We start from the raw sequence: 12,001 nt of genomic DNA, 5'->3' as shown, positions 1-12,001 counted from the left end.
GGGGAGGGATTGCATTGGGAGTTATACCTGATGTAAATGACGAGTTGATGGGTGCAGTAGACCAACATGGCACAAGTATACATATGTAACAAACCTGCACGTTATGCACATGTACCCTACAACTTAAAGTATAATAATAATAAAAAAAAATTATATAAATTAAAAAAAAAAAAGAATTTAAGAAAAGACATTCAAATTGGAAGAAAGGAGTAAAATTATTTCTGTTCGCAGATAACTTGAAGTTATATGTAGAAAATCCTAAAGATGGAACAAACCTATTAGAACTAATAAATGAATTCAGTAATGTTGCATAATACAAAATCAACATTCAAACATCAGTTGTATTTCAATACACTAACAATGAACAATCTGAAGGGAAATTAAGAAAAAAAAATTAATTTGCATTAATATCAAAAAGAATAAAATATTTAGGAATAAGTTTAACCAAAGAGGTGAAATGATTATACCTGAAATCCATCAAATATTGCTTAATGATGACATCAATAAATTGAAAGACATTTTGTTTTCATGAATTAGAAGACTCAATATTGTCAGGAGGACAATGCTACCCAGAGTGAGCTGCAGATTCAATACAATTCCTATCAGAATCTCAGTGACATTTTTGCAGTAAAAGAGAAATCTGTCCTAAAATTTGTATTGAATCTCATGACTCTAAATAGAGAAACAACTTTGAAGAGGAAGAATGAAGCTGGAGGGACTCACACTTCCTGATTTCAACATTTATTACAAAGCCTCAGTAACCAATACAGTGTGGTACTAGCATAATGAAAGACATAGAAATTAATGCAATAGAACAGAGAGCCCAGAAAGAAATACTTGCATATATGGCCAAATGATTTTCATCGAGTGTGCCAAGATCGTTCAATGGGGAAAGGACAGCGTTCTCACCATACGATGTTGGGAAAGCTGGATATCCAAGGGCAAGAATGAATGGAACCTTTACCTAACACCATATACCTAACCCACAATGAATCAAAGATCTAAATATAAGAACAAAAACTGTACAATTCTTAGAAGAAAACATAGGAGAAAACCTTAATGATATTGGATTTCACAATGATTTCTTGGTTGTGACAACAAAAGCATAGGCAACAAATAAAATGGATAAATTGGACTTCATAAAAATCAAAACCTTTTATATATCGAAGAACATTATCAAGAAAGTAAAAATGCAACCCATGAAATGAGAAAAATATTTGCAAATTATAAGTGTGAAATTAATTTCCAGAATACATGAGAAACTACAAGTCAAAAACAGCAAACATCCAAAAATCCAATTAAAAAATGAACAAAGGGCCGGGCACGGTGGCTCAAGCTTGTAATCCCAGCACTTTGGGAGGCCGAGATGGGCGGATCACGAGGTCAGGAGATCGAGACCATCCTGGCTAACACAGTGAAACCCCGTCTCTACTAAAAATACAAAAACTAGCTGGGCGAGGTGGTGGGCATCTGTAGTCCCAGCTACTCTGGAGGCTGAGACAGGAGAATGGCGTAAACCCGAGAGGCAGAGCTTGCAGTGAGCTGAGATCCGGCCACTGCACTCCAGCCTGGGCGACAGAGTGAGACTCCGTCTCAAAAAAAAAAAAAAAAAAAAAAAAAAAAAAAAAAAATTAACAAAGGATTAAAATAGAGTTTTCTCCAAGGAAGATATACAAATATCCAATAAGCCCATGCAAAGTTCCTCAGCGTCACGAATACTTAGAGATATGCAAATCAAAACCACAGTGTTACACCACCTCACACACTTAAGGATGGCTTTGATAAACAACAACAATGACAGCAACACAAAACAACAAGTCTTTTCAAATAGGTGGAAAAATTGGAGCTCTAGTACATTGCTGATGAGAATGGGAAATGTTATAGCCACTGTAAAAAGTGGTGTGGCTGTTTCTCAAGAAATTAAACAATAAATTACCATTTGATCCAGCAATTCCACTTCTGGACATACTCCCTATAGAATTGAAAGAAATTTGAACAAATATTTGCACACTGATATTCAGAGAAACATTACTCACAATAGCCAAAAAATGGAAACAACGGAAAAGTCCATTGAAAGATAAGTGGGTAGGCAAATGAGGTATATCTATACATCGAAAAATGTTATTTAACCTTAAAAAGGAATAAAATTCTAATACATCATGCAAAATGGATGAACCTTGAAGACATTATGCTAACTGAAATAAGCCAGACACAAAAGGATAATTATTATATAATTCCATTTATGAAAGATAGAATAGCCAGTTATGTAGAGACAGAAACTAGCATGGTGGATGCTAAGAGTTAGGGGGAGAAGGAGTGAGAGTTACTGTTTATTGGGTACAGAGGTTTAATATGGTAAAAGGAAAAAGTTCTGGAAATGGATAGTGTGATGGTTACACAACACTAAGTTGCACACTTAAAAATAGTTAATGATAAGTCTTATAATAGATATATAAAGTGTCCTGGTAGTCTTACACTCTAAAATACACTTTTTTTTGGCATTGCCCCTTTCCTGCCATGCAGAGGCCCAGAGGTGAATCTCCCTATTTCTCCAAGTGTGCATCACTTACTATCCTCTGTGCTGTGTCCCACGTGCTGTGCGCACAGCCTCATACAGCCTGTGACTTCAGAGCCAGGACACAGCTCAAGGGTCTGCCCCAAGGCTCCCTCTCGTCTTGTTTCCCTGCAGCCTTGGCTTATCTTCAACTGGCAGCTCGATTTATCCGAATTCAGGACAGGCCACCAGGGCTCTTTCTCCATACATGCTGGTCCCACCCTAGGTGGAGTCAGGCAGGGCCAGTCACTGGAGAAGCCCGGAGCAGAGCAGGGAGCAGTCTGAGCTGCTTCTCTCATCCAAGGGGCTTCCTCCTCTCATTTGGGGGAAAAATGTGAAAAATTTGGGGAAAAATGTTTCAAAGCCTCAGATGTTCCTTGTAGCTCACGGAGTAGGTGAAAGAAACAAAGATGTGGCAGAAAGGTATGTGTTGGTGACACTGAGAAGCAACCTGACCTTGAGGACTCTCCTTCATGTCCCTCTGTGAAGCCTCTTCCAACACAGGGCTCAGGGCTGAAAAAGCCCCCTCCCTACCCTTCTTAGACTGAATACAAAGTCAGCCATTAGAAAACAGGAAAACAAGGAGAAGAGAGTCTGTAGAGACAAATTGGGAGGGTTCAAGAGGAGAATTTAGGATTTGCTTCTGCCCATGGGACACAGACTGGGAATAAAAATGTTTTCCTGACTCTTCTCTGAAAGCCAGATAGACTCCACCTAAAGCCCTACTGCCAATGATGCAGGGATCCACTTACCTGAGACTCTGATCGTCTCTAATGTGGAACGTTCGCTGCCAGTGGCTGAGTTACGAGCAGAGCAACGATAGAGCCCGCTATGCTTTGTAGTAATTTTGGGGATATAGAGCCTTGGTCCTGATTGCAGAAACTTCCCATTTATCGTCCAAGTATACTCTGCCGGTGGATTAGAGTACGCGAAGCATGACAAGTAGAGGTTTTCTCCTGAACGGTAGTCGATCAATGAAGGGAAAATCCTGGGGACGTCTGGACCATCTGGAGTAAAGGGAATAAAGCCACAGGTGATGTCATCCAAGGGAAGGGGATGCTCCTGATCTCTTAAATTGACACAGTGTCCCCCTGAGCCAAGACACACCCTTAAGTCCCAGCCAAACCCCTTCTGTGTTCACTGAGCCAAGGCCTGAGGTATTCACCTGTTTCTCCCATCACAGGTTGTAGACCCCAAGTCTCCCATGACAAGAGCATCCCCTCCCCTTATATTCTTGGTTAAGGCTGTGCCTACCCAGGTTTTCCCAGGGCAGGGAGTCATGTCCCCCTCGGGTGTCCAGAAATAAAATTGTCTGTACTTGGACCTTAGATAGACTGAGATGTCTGGTCTCTGGTCGTTTGGATTTAAGCTGGTGGCCTGGCCCACAGAGGAAACAAAGATATAGAGGACATCCAGGGTGACTGGTCACTGTAGATGCTACCAACTTGGTCCCATATTTCACATTCATAGGTTCCTGTGCCATTTCTTGTGACATTGGGTACAATGAGGATCCTGTTTTCACCGAGTTGCTTTAGCCTGGGACTGACCGGGAGGCTCTGACCATTTCCCCACCACATGTAGGTGTAGCCCTGAGTCTTAGGTTCACAAGTTAAGGCTACAGAATTCTTATTCTCCATGGGGTTGAAGTTTTTGCTGGTGATGTAGGGCTTGGGCAGCTCTGCTGTGTGGACAACAGAGAGAAGATTGTCCGGTGTGGCACCTTTGATTCCTCCACAGGCATCCTTCAATCAGAGTTGGCATCCCCCACCTCTCAGCCCTCCTGAGTCCTTGAAAGTCAACAGCTGGTGCATGTGTCACAAGACAGATGCATGATGATCTAAGGGCTCAAAGACTGTGAGGCTGCCTGCTCTGTCTTAGGGAAGCACAGACTTTCTCAAGTGTGAATTGAGTAGCAGTGCTGGGTCATGGACAGACACATCAGTGGGAGTCACAGGCCCAGGTACCCTTTCCAGTCCCTCTCTAATCAACTGACCAGCTGGCTCACCTTGGGTTCCTTACCTGGAATGTACAACTGCTGTGCCCCTTCCAAATTCCATCCTACTTTGCCCCTCTAGATGTGATTTCTCTGCAGTTTCCATTTCCAAGGATATTCTGGAGATGAGTAATAATGGGAATTCCCATTGTCCTCAAATCCTGAAGATACTGAGAAGCCTGGCCTGGGACTGGATGTTTCAGCAGAAATAAGACAGGGGAGACCAGAGTCAAGCCTGGAGGTCAGTTCAGTCATCAGGCAGTGGAGGCACAAGGTGGGGCAGTTTTCTGCAGGTGTTTCATGATGACTTACTTGAGCCAGTGACCTCCAAAGATAGAGCAGAGTGCAAGGAGTGATCTAGAAAGAGTGAAGGGGACAGGCAAGAGCTGGTGGCTTGGGAGCAGAACCATGTTCCCTGTTTTGGGTTCTTTAAGTTTCCTCTCCTTCTGCAGAGGACAGGTGAGGACTATGTGGATCTTTCCAGAAACACATGTGGACATTTGTAAATGCAGAACTGACTGGTGGAAAGGGTGGGAATGAACTGCTGGAAATCTAGTACTCATGGATCATGTGTGTTTGATGGATATGAGACAAATTTGGGGAGAAGTTTTGCAAATATTTTCTTTCATTGAACACTCTACTCTCCGATTCCATTTGTTTTACTACTCTAGGGACCTCATGTAAGTGGATTCCAGAGTGAATCTGAGAAGTGACTGCTGGTTGCCAGGAGCTGAGACTGGGGAGAATCAGAAGTTGTTCATGGGTGTGCAATTTGAGTTATGCAAGACGGGGAGGTTCTAGAGATCTGCTGTACAGCTTGATGCCTACAATTCTCACAAATTGAGTATTTCTTATGCATAAGACTGAGGACAAAAAGTGTTTTGGATTTCTGACATTTCTTGATTCTGAAATATTTGTCATATAGTTACTGGTTTGGCATCCCAAATCTGAAGGATTCAAAATCTGAAATGCTCCAGTGAACATTTCTTTTCAGCATCAGATTAGTATGCCAAAGTGGGAGGTGATAAGCCAAACAAATTCTTGCCTTTTTTTTTTTTTTTCTCTCACTACGTTTCTAGCTTGGTGATTAGTTTTTGGGCAATTCCATATTGGCCATGCTGCACTCGTATATTTTTGAGGGATTTGGGATGTGAGAGAGGCTGATTGCTATTTTCTATGTCATCAAAAGTTTCCACCTTTTCATGGTTGCATCTTTTTCTCAGTGTCTTTCTTGTGGCCATCATTAATAAGAGCCTGTCAGGTCAGATTTTGGACAGATTTTTGTAATTCTGCAAAAAATGTTACTGGGATTCTGGTAGCGGATGTGTTGAATCTGGAGCTCAATTTGAGTAGTATTGTCTTACCAACAATATTGATTCTTCCAATTCGCGAGAATGAAATGTCTTTCCATGTATTGATGTCGTGTTTAATTTCTTTCAGTAATGTTTTGTTGTTTTCAGGGTATAACCCTTAGACCTTTTTGGTTAAACTTATTCCAAAATATTTTATTCCTTTTGATGTTAATGTGAATGGAAGTTCTTTTCTGAATTTTCTTTCACATTGTTCATTGTTAGTGTATAGTCTAAAGAATGATCTAAAATGAGTGAAGGATACATGCAAAAGCTGGTGGTTTTGGAGCAAAAACATATTCCCTGTCCTGGGATTTTGATTTTCCCTCTCCCTTTGCAGAGGGCATGTGGCTCTTCCCTGATAGCCAGATAGGCTTCACTGGAAAACATATTGCCAATGCTCCAGGGATCCACTTACCAGGGACTATGATCCTCTTGATTATGAAATTTGTTCCACCAGTGGCTGAGTTATGCATGAAACAGATATAGACCCCTCTATATGTTTTAGTGGTTTGGGGGATAAAGAACACTTGTGCTGATTGCTGGAACTTCCCATCAATCAGCCAAGAATGCTGTGCCAGTGGGTGAGAGTCTGTGAGGCAGGAGAGCTTGGGGACTCCCCTGTGTGGTAATAGGTGTATGAAGAAGAAATGGTGGGGGTATTCAGGCCATCTGGAGCAAAGAGAAGAAATCACAGGAGATGTTGTCAGAGGGAAGGGAAAATCCTGGTCTGTGGAAGGGCCACAGTGACCCTGTGAGCTAAGTCACAACACTGAAGTCCCAGTCAAATCCCTGCTGTGTTCGCTGATCTGGAGCCTGAGACATCCACCCATTTCTCCCATCATAAGCTGTGGACCATGATTCTCCCATGACAGTAGCAGCCTTTTCTTGTTGTTGATCAAGCCTAAGCCTACTCTTAGTACTCATGGCCAGCTTTGATGTCCAGGAGTAAAAGTGTCTGTATTGGACCTGAGAGGGACTGGGAGGCCTGGCCTCTGGCCATGTGTATTTGGGATGGCAGCCTGGCTCACAGAGGAACAGAAGATACTCACAGAGGAGATTCAGGGTGACTGGGTCACTGCGGCTGGCACTCACTGGATTCTTCATTTCACATTCATAGGGTCCTGCAGTATCCTTTGTGACAACAAATAGAGTGAGGGTCCTGTTGTTTTTGGACAGCTGCAACGTGCGACTGTTACGGAGGCTCTGACCATTTATCCACCACCGGTAGCTTGTGTCCTGAGTGTCAGGATCACAGGATAAGATCACAGTCTCCACGGCCTCCCTGGGGTTTAAGTTGCTGCTGGAGATGGAGGGCTTGGGAGTCTCCACTGTGCAGATAACAGAGAGAAGGTTGCCCTGTGTTGCACCTTTGATGCCTCCAAAGACATACAGGGATGGCCTTTCCCAACTCTCAGCCCACACAAGTCCTTAAAAGCCCATGGCAGTTGTGTGTGTGTTACAAGACGGATGGCAATATGAGGGCTCAGAGATTGTGAGGCTGCCTGCTTTATGTGGGAGAAACACAGACTTTCTCAAGTGTGAATTGAGCAGCATCATTGGGTCATGGAAAGATATGGGACCAGCAGTCACAGCCCCTGGTGCCTCTGTGAGCCCCTCCCTCTCCAACTGCCTGTCTGGCTCACCTTGTGTTCCTCACCTGGAGCATGCAGTACTGGAATCGTCTTAGTTTCAGTCTTACTTTTTCCCCCAAGGTATGTTTTCTCTGCAGCTTCCCTTTCCAAGGATATCCTAGATATAGATGATGGAACTTCCCATTGTCCTTAAACCCTTTGTGTACTCATTGTTGGACGAAGGCTAGGCTAACCATGGGAGGAATTTAGTGTATGGTTTAACTTTGAAGCAAGAATAATAGTTTCTCCCTAAAACTAATACCCTTATTTTGCCCAGGGATTGCCTTTAAAACTGGTGAAGACCATGAGAGTAAGATTATAGGAGGGAACTGAATTCTGCTAAAATGTAGGCACAGTTTCTATAATCCCTTACTTATCAAATGTTATTTGGTCAGAGTTTACAAAATTTGTAACTAATTGCTGCTCTAGATAACATCACTATTGTAGAACCTGAGATTGGTCTTTTGAGATGTTTCTCATTCTTTGCATTCTAGTAACCCACTGATCTCATCCATACCCATGACTAAAGGCTCTGCCAGTCATGTGGTCCCCACCTAGAGATGGATTCAAGCGCAAACAGATCATTTCCCTCCGCCCGCATGATTCCATCCGCAAACAATCAGCAGTACCCATTTTTTACTCCTGTGTCCCTGAAACTATCCTTGAAAATCTCTAACCCCTGATCCACTAGGGAGGCTGATTTGAGTAATAATAAACCTCTCTCGTCCTGTTTGGCAGACTTGGAGTCATTAAAATCTTCATTTACTGCAAATCACCATCTGGATCAATTGGTTTTGTTTGTGCAGGAGGCCAGAAAAACTTGTCTGGGAATTATAAGAGTGGATGGAGGAGTTGTCTATCCCTGTCCCACGGTCTTGTCCACAGAACAACCTCACAAAGGGAAAGAGCTCTGGATGGGGATACAGTGGAAGCTTATTCTCTTAGGGACCTGGGGACATTAGCTCAAGATGAAGCCTGGCAGGAGTGGCAACTCCAGGTGATTTCTGCACATTTCCCATTTCCTGGGATGTGGGCCATTCCACAGTGTTAGCAGGAAGGGAATAGAACAGTCAGCCTAGTTAGAGGGAGTGTCTGGGGAAGGGCTAGGAGTGGAGGAAGAAGCTGTGCAGGGCAGGGCTTGCCAGTTAGAATGAAGTGGGAGGAAGATGAGGGACACAGAGAAGCAGAGAGAGGTAGAGACAGCATGGCAGTGAACAGTGGGGGCTACAGTGACTTCAGAGACCCCAGGGACTAGGTGTCCCCATTTCCACAGTCCAGGACTAGGGAGCCCTGAAAACCTTCCAGTGCCCAAGGAACTTCAGAGTTACATGAGGTGGGGTGTCTTTAATGGCAAGAGTTAGTAGGGGGATGAAACATGGGCGTCAGCCTCTGAAGGAGAAGGGACAGGTGTGGCTAGAACCTCTTAGGATTCTACATGTGAGATCCAGTCTCTAAAGAGGTTATGAATCACTCATTTCTTCATTCAATTCCTTCATTTGTTATGTGAGAGCACCTGACTGTGTGTCTCTCACTGGACTTGAGCTGGTGCAGGGCATGAGTGGGAAAGAATACAAGCTCCTCTCCTTTATCTTGTCATGCCAGTGACATGGACACTTTGGGAAACACAGGATTTCAGGTCCAGTGATAGGGCTGAAGATCTGAGGGGGAGGCCTGGACATATTTTGCACTGACTCTGACAGTTGAGGCAGGTGATTTAGTTTGGAGAACAGACTAATCAGCTGACCATTTGCTCTCACTCCTCTGAGGTTTGGATGCCTAAGAAGAGAGGATTTGAACCAATAAATGACTATGGGGTCCTCGAAACCCAATAAGCCCTCACTTCTGGTGGAGGAGAGGATGGGCCTGTGGCTGCAGACAGACCTCATGTGACCCTGATCTGCCTTTTGTGTTTGTGTGACTCTGGTTCAGTGACTGTGCCTTCCTGTGCCTCAGTTTTCTCTCAGTCAAATAAGCTAAATGGCAAATGGACTGTGGCTTTTCATACTATCTGTGAATAAACTGAAAATTATTCACAGTCACGCGACCTAATGCTTGGCACAGTGGAGATATTCACACAAACAGCATTTATTATCATTCACTTCCATGAGAGAGCACCTTTAGGTCAGATCCCTGTGGACAAACTCCTGCCAGGTACATTTTCTCTCTTCTGTTTCTGCTTCTGGGGACATTAGACTTCCTATGGAGTGTCCTAAGCCTCACAAGGCAGTTGGCTAATGGTCTACAAAGCTTGTCTTTCTGTCCTCTCCACTCTGAGTCTCAGGTGAAGAAAACTCTGTCCTTGCCCAGAAGAGGCTCTGAGGGCTGAGCCCTGGCTGGTGAGGAGCTCCAGGAGACACAGTACTCAGACATCTGGTGAATCCTTGGTCCCAGTAAGCCCTGCCACAACCCAGCCCTGGCACAGGCTCCTCAGCTTTATCTGGAGTAAGGATTTAAGGACAGGGGTCTGGGGTTGAGGCTTCTAGGACTGAGCTTCTCTGAGAGTATCTCATGGGGCCTCTTAGGCAAAGCCCTGCTCAATGCTCCAGGGTGTTTCTCAGGGTCAAGTTTATGAAGAGGGCATGAGGTGCTTGGCTGAGACTGATCTCCTGCTACGCACCTCCCCCATCAGACTGTCCTTCCTGTGCAGCAAGTGTCTGCAGGGTCTGGAGACAGGAAAGGAATTCTGATCTGTTGTGATTTGTCTCCTCTGTGTGTGTCCTGCACTAAATGCCGAAACCCCAACATGGGACATAATGCAGAGAGGGACACAGGCACAGTCCAGGTCTGACAATCCTGTGTGTGCAACGTAGACGTGACCCCACACCCCAACACCCAGGGATCATGTGGAATCACTCACGGTATAAGGTGAAATGTCCAGTTACTCCTTTAGTGGTATCACCTCGCTGTATGATTTGTATGGTGTAGGATCCTGTGTCCTTCTGGGTGACATTCTGGATCAGCAGGGATGCATTGGAATATACTGTTTCTCGTCCACTGTATGCAGGCCCAAATACAATTATTTCAGTGTCTACTACATATGATGTAATGTGATGGTGGAGGTCCATTATTTGCCCTTTGTACCAGATGTAGCCAGTAGGATTCTGGGGCAAATTGTGGACAAGTAGCAGAACATCCTTCCCCTCAGAAACTTTGGTTGGCTGGGCTTCAATCGTGACTTGGGCAGTGGTGGGCGTGTTCCAGAAGATTAAAAGTGATGCTAGGAGGTGGAGAGAGCATCAGTCAATATTGAGACCTATGTATGGGAGTGAAAATATGGGGCCCTGGGTCCTGAGAAGATTTCTTCAATCATCTGCCTTGAAAACACACACCCCCACACACACACTCACAGACACACACACATACACACCTTTTGTCTGTGTGTGTGTCCTACTGTCTTACTGGATAAAGGTCAGCAGCATGACCTGAATTCCTTCAACACGTCCGACCTTGGCACTTTTCTGTTTGGCATCCTCTTGCCCAGGGGTCTGCATGGCTCCCTCCATACTGCTCTCAGGTCGTGCTTATATCAGGGCATCTTAGACTTCTTTCCTGACACCTCCTTCAGAGACCCTGGGTCTTCCCTTTCTGACCTTTCCCTGCTCTGCTCCCTCCAGAGCTCTTGTCAACACCTGACCTCACATTCTAGATCTCTTTACATGTCTGTCTTCTTCCCCATGACAGCATGAGCTCCGTGAGGACAGGGACTTTTGATCTTGGTTGCACCCCAGTGCCTCGGACAGGCTGCAGACTCCTGTAGATGTGAGAGTTCCCAGGGCTCTCCACGCCTGGGGTGTTTGTTTTTCTTCTTTCCCCAATTGTTGAAGTTTTTTGCTGACTACAGTGTTTCATGCCCTGCTTATATTTTCATTTGAAATATCATCTGATAATAGTTATTATCATTTTTCAAAATGTGGTGGCCAGTGATGATTGACCAGTAAAACGAAACACTTGAGATTTTCCTACCTCTTACCAATTCCAGTTCAGTGTGATTTTCCTGTTTTGACCCCTGTCCCTCTCAAGTATATTCTCCCCTGTCCAGGCTCCAACAGAGAATTCTTTCCTGGTTTTTTTTTTTTTCTTTTTTCTTTTTTTTTTTTTTTTAGATGAAATCTCGTATTGTCGCCCAGGCTGGCAGGTAGTGTTGCGATCTTGGCTCACTGCAACCTCTGCCTCCCGGGTTCATGCAAATCTCCTGCCTCAGCCTCCTGAGTAGCTAGGATTACAGGAGCACACCACCACACCTAGTTAATTTCTTGTATTTTTAGTAAAGACGGGGCTTCACTGTGTTGAGCAGACTGGTCTTGAACTCCTGACCTCATGATCTGCCCACCTCAGCCTCCCAAAGTGCTGACTTCTTTTATTTTTTAGAACCCCATCTTCTCCAGGAGACCCCATCCAAGCATTCTGCTTCCTCCTCCTGTCCTCTCCCAGGAAGTTCTCTCCTCACCTGTGAGCAGGAGATCCTTCCAGG

The 12,001-nt window shown here is 44.4% G+C and overlaps 1 pseudogene across 1 annotated transcript in view; it reads right to left on the bottom strand.

Annotated features, from left to right (window-relative positions):
• Positions 1–3,268: 3,268 nt before the first annotated feature.
• LOC112612121 overlaps positions 3,269–12,001 on the bottom strand; it is an 11,802-nt pseudogene continuing 3,069 nt past the window's right edge. The window contains exons 2-5 of the transcript XR_003116812.1: positions 10,388–10,747; positions 6,949–7,227; positions 3,958–4,235; positions 3,269–3,561 (exon numbers count right to left, since the gene is read on the bottom strand). The product of XR_003116812.1 is annotated as a pregnancy-specific beta-1-glycoprotein 8-like (transcript). The remainder of the gene's footprint in view (positions 3,562–3,957; positions 4,236–6,948; positions 7,228–10,387; positions 10,748–12,001) is intronic.

This window comes from Theropithecus gelada, chromosome 19, assembly GCF_003255815.1.
Source record: "Theropithecus gelada isolate Dixy chromosome 19, Tgel_1.0, whole genome shotgun sequence".
Classification (NCBI taxonomy): Eukaryota; Metazoa; Chordata; class Mammalia; order Primates; family Cercopithecidae; genus Theropithecus; species Theropithecus gelada.
This window is presented reverse-complemented; position numbering and strand designations above follow the sequence as displayed.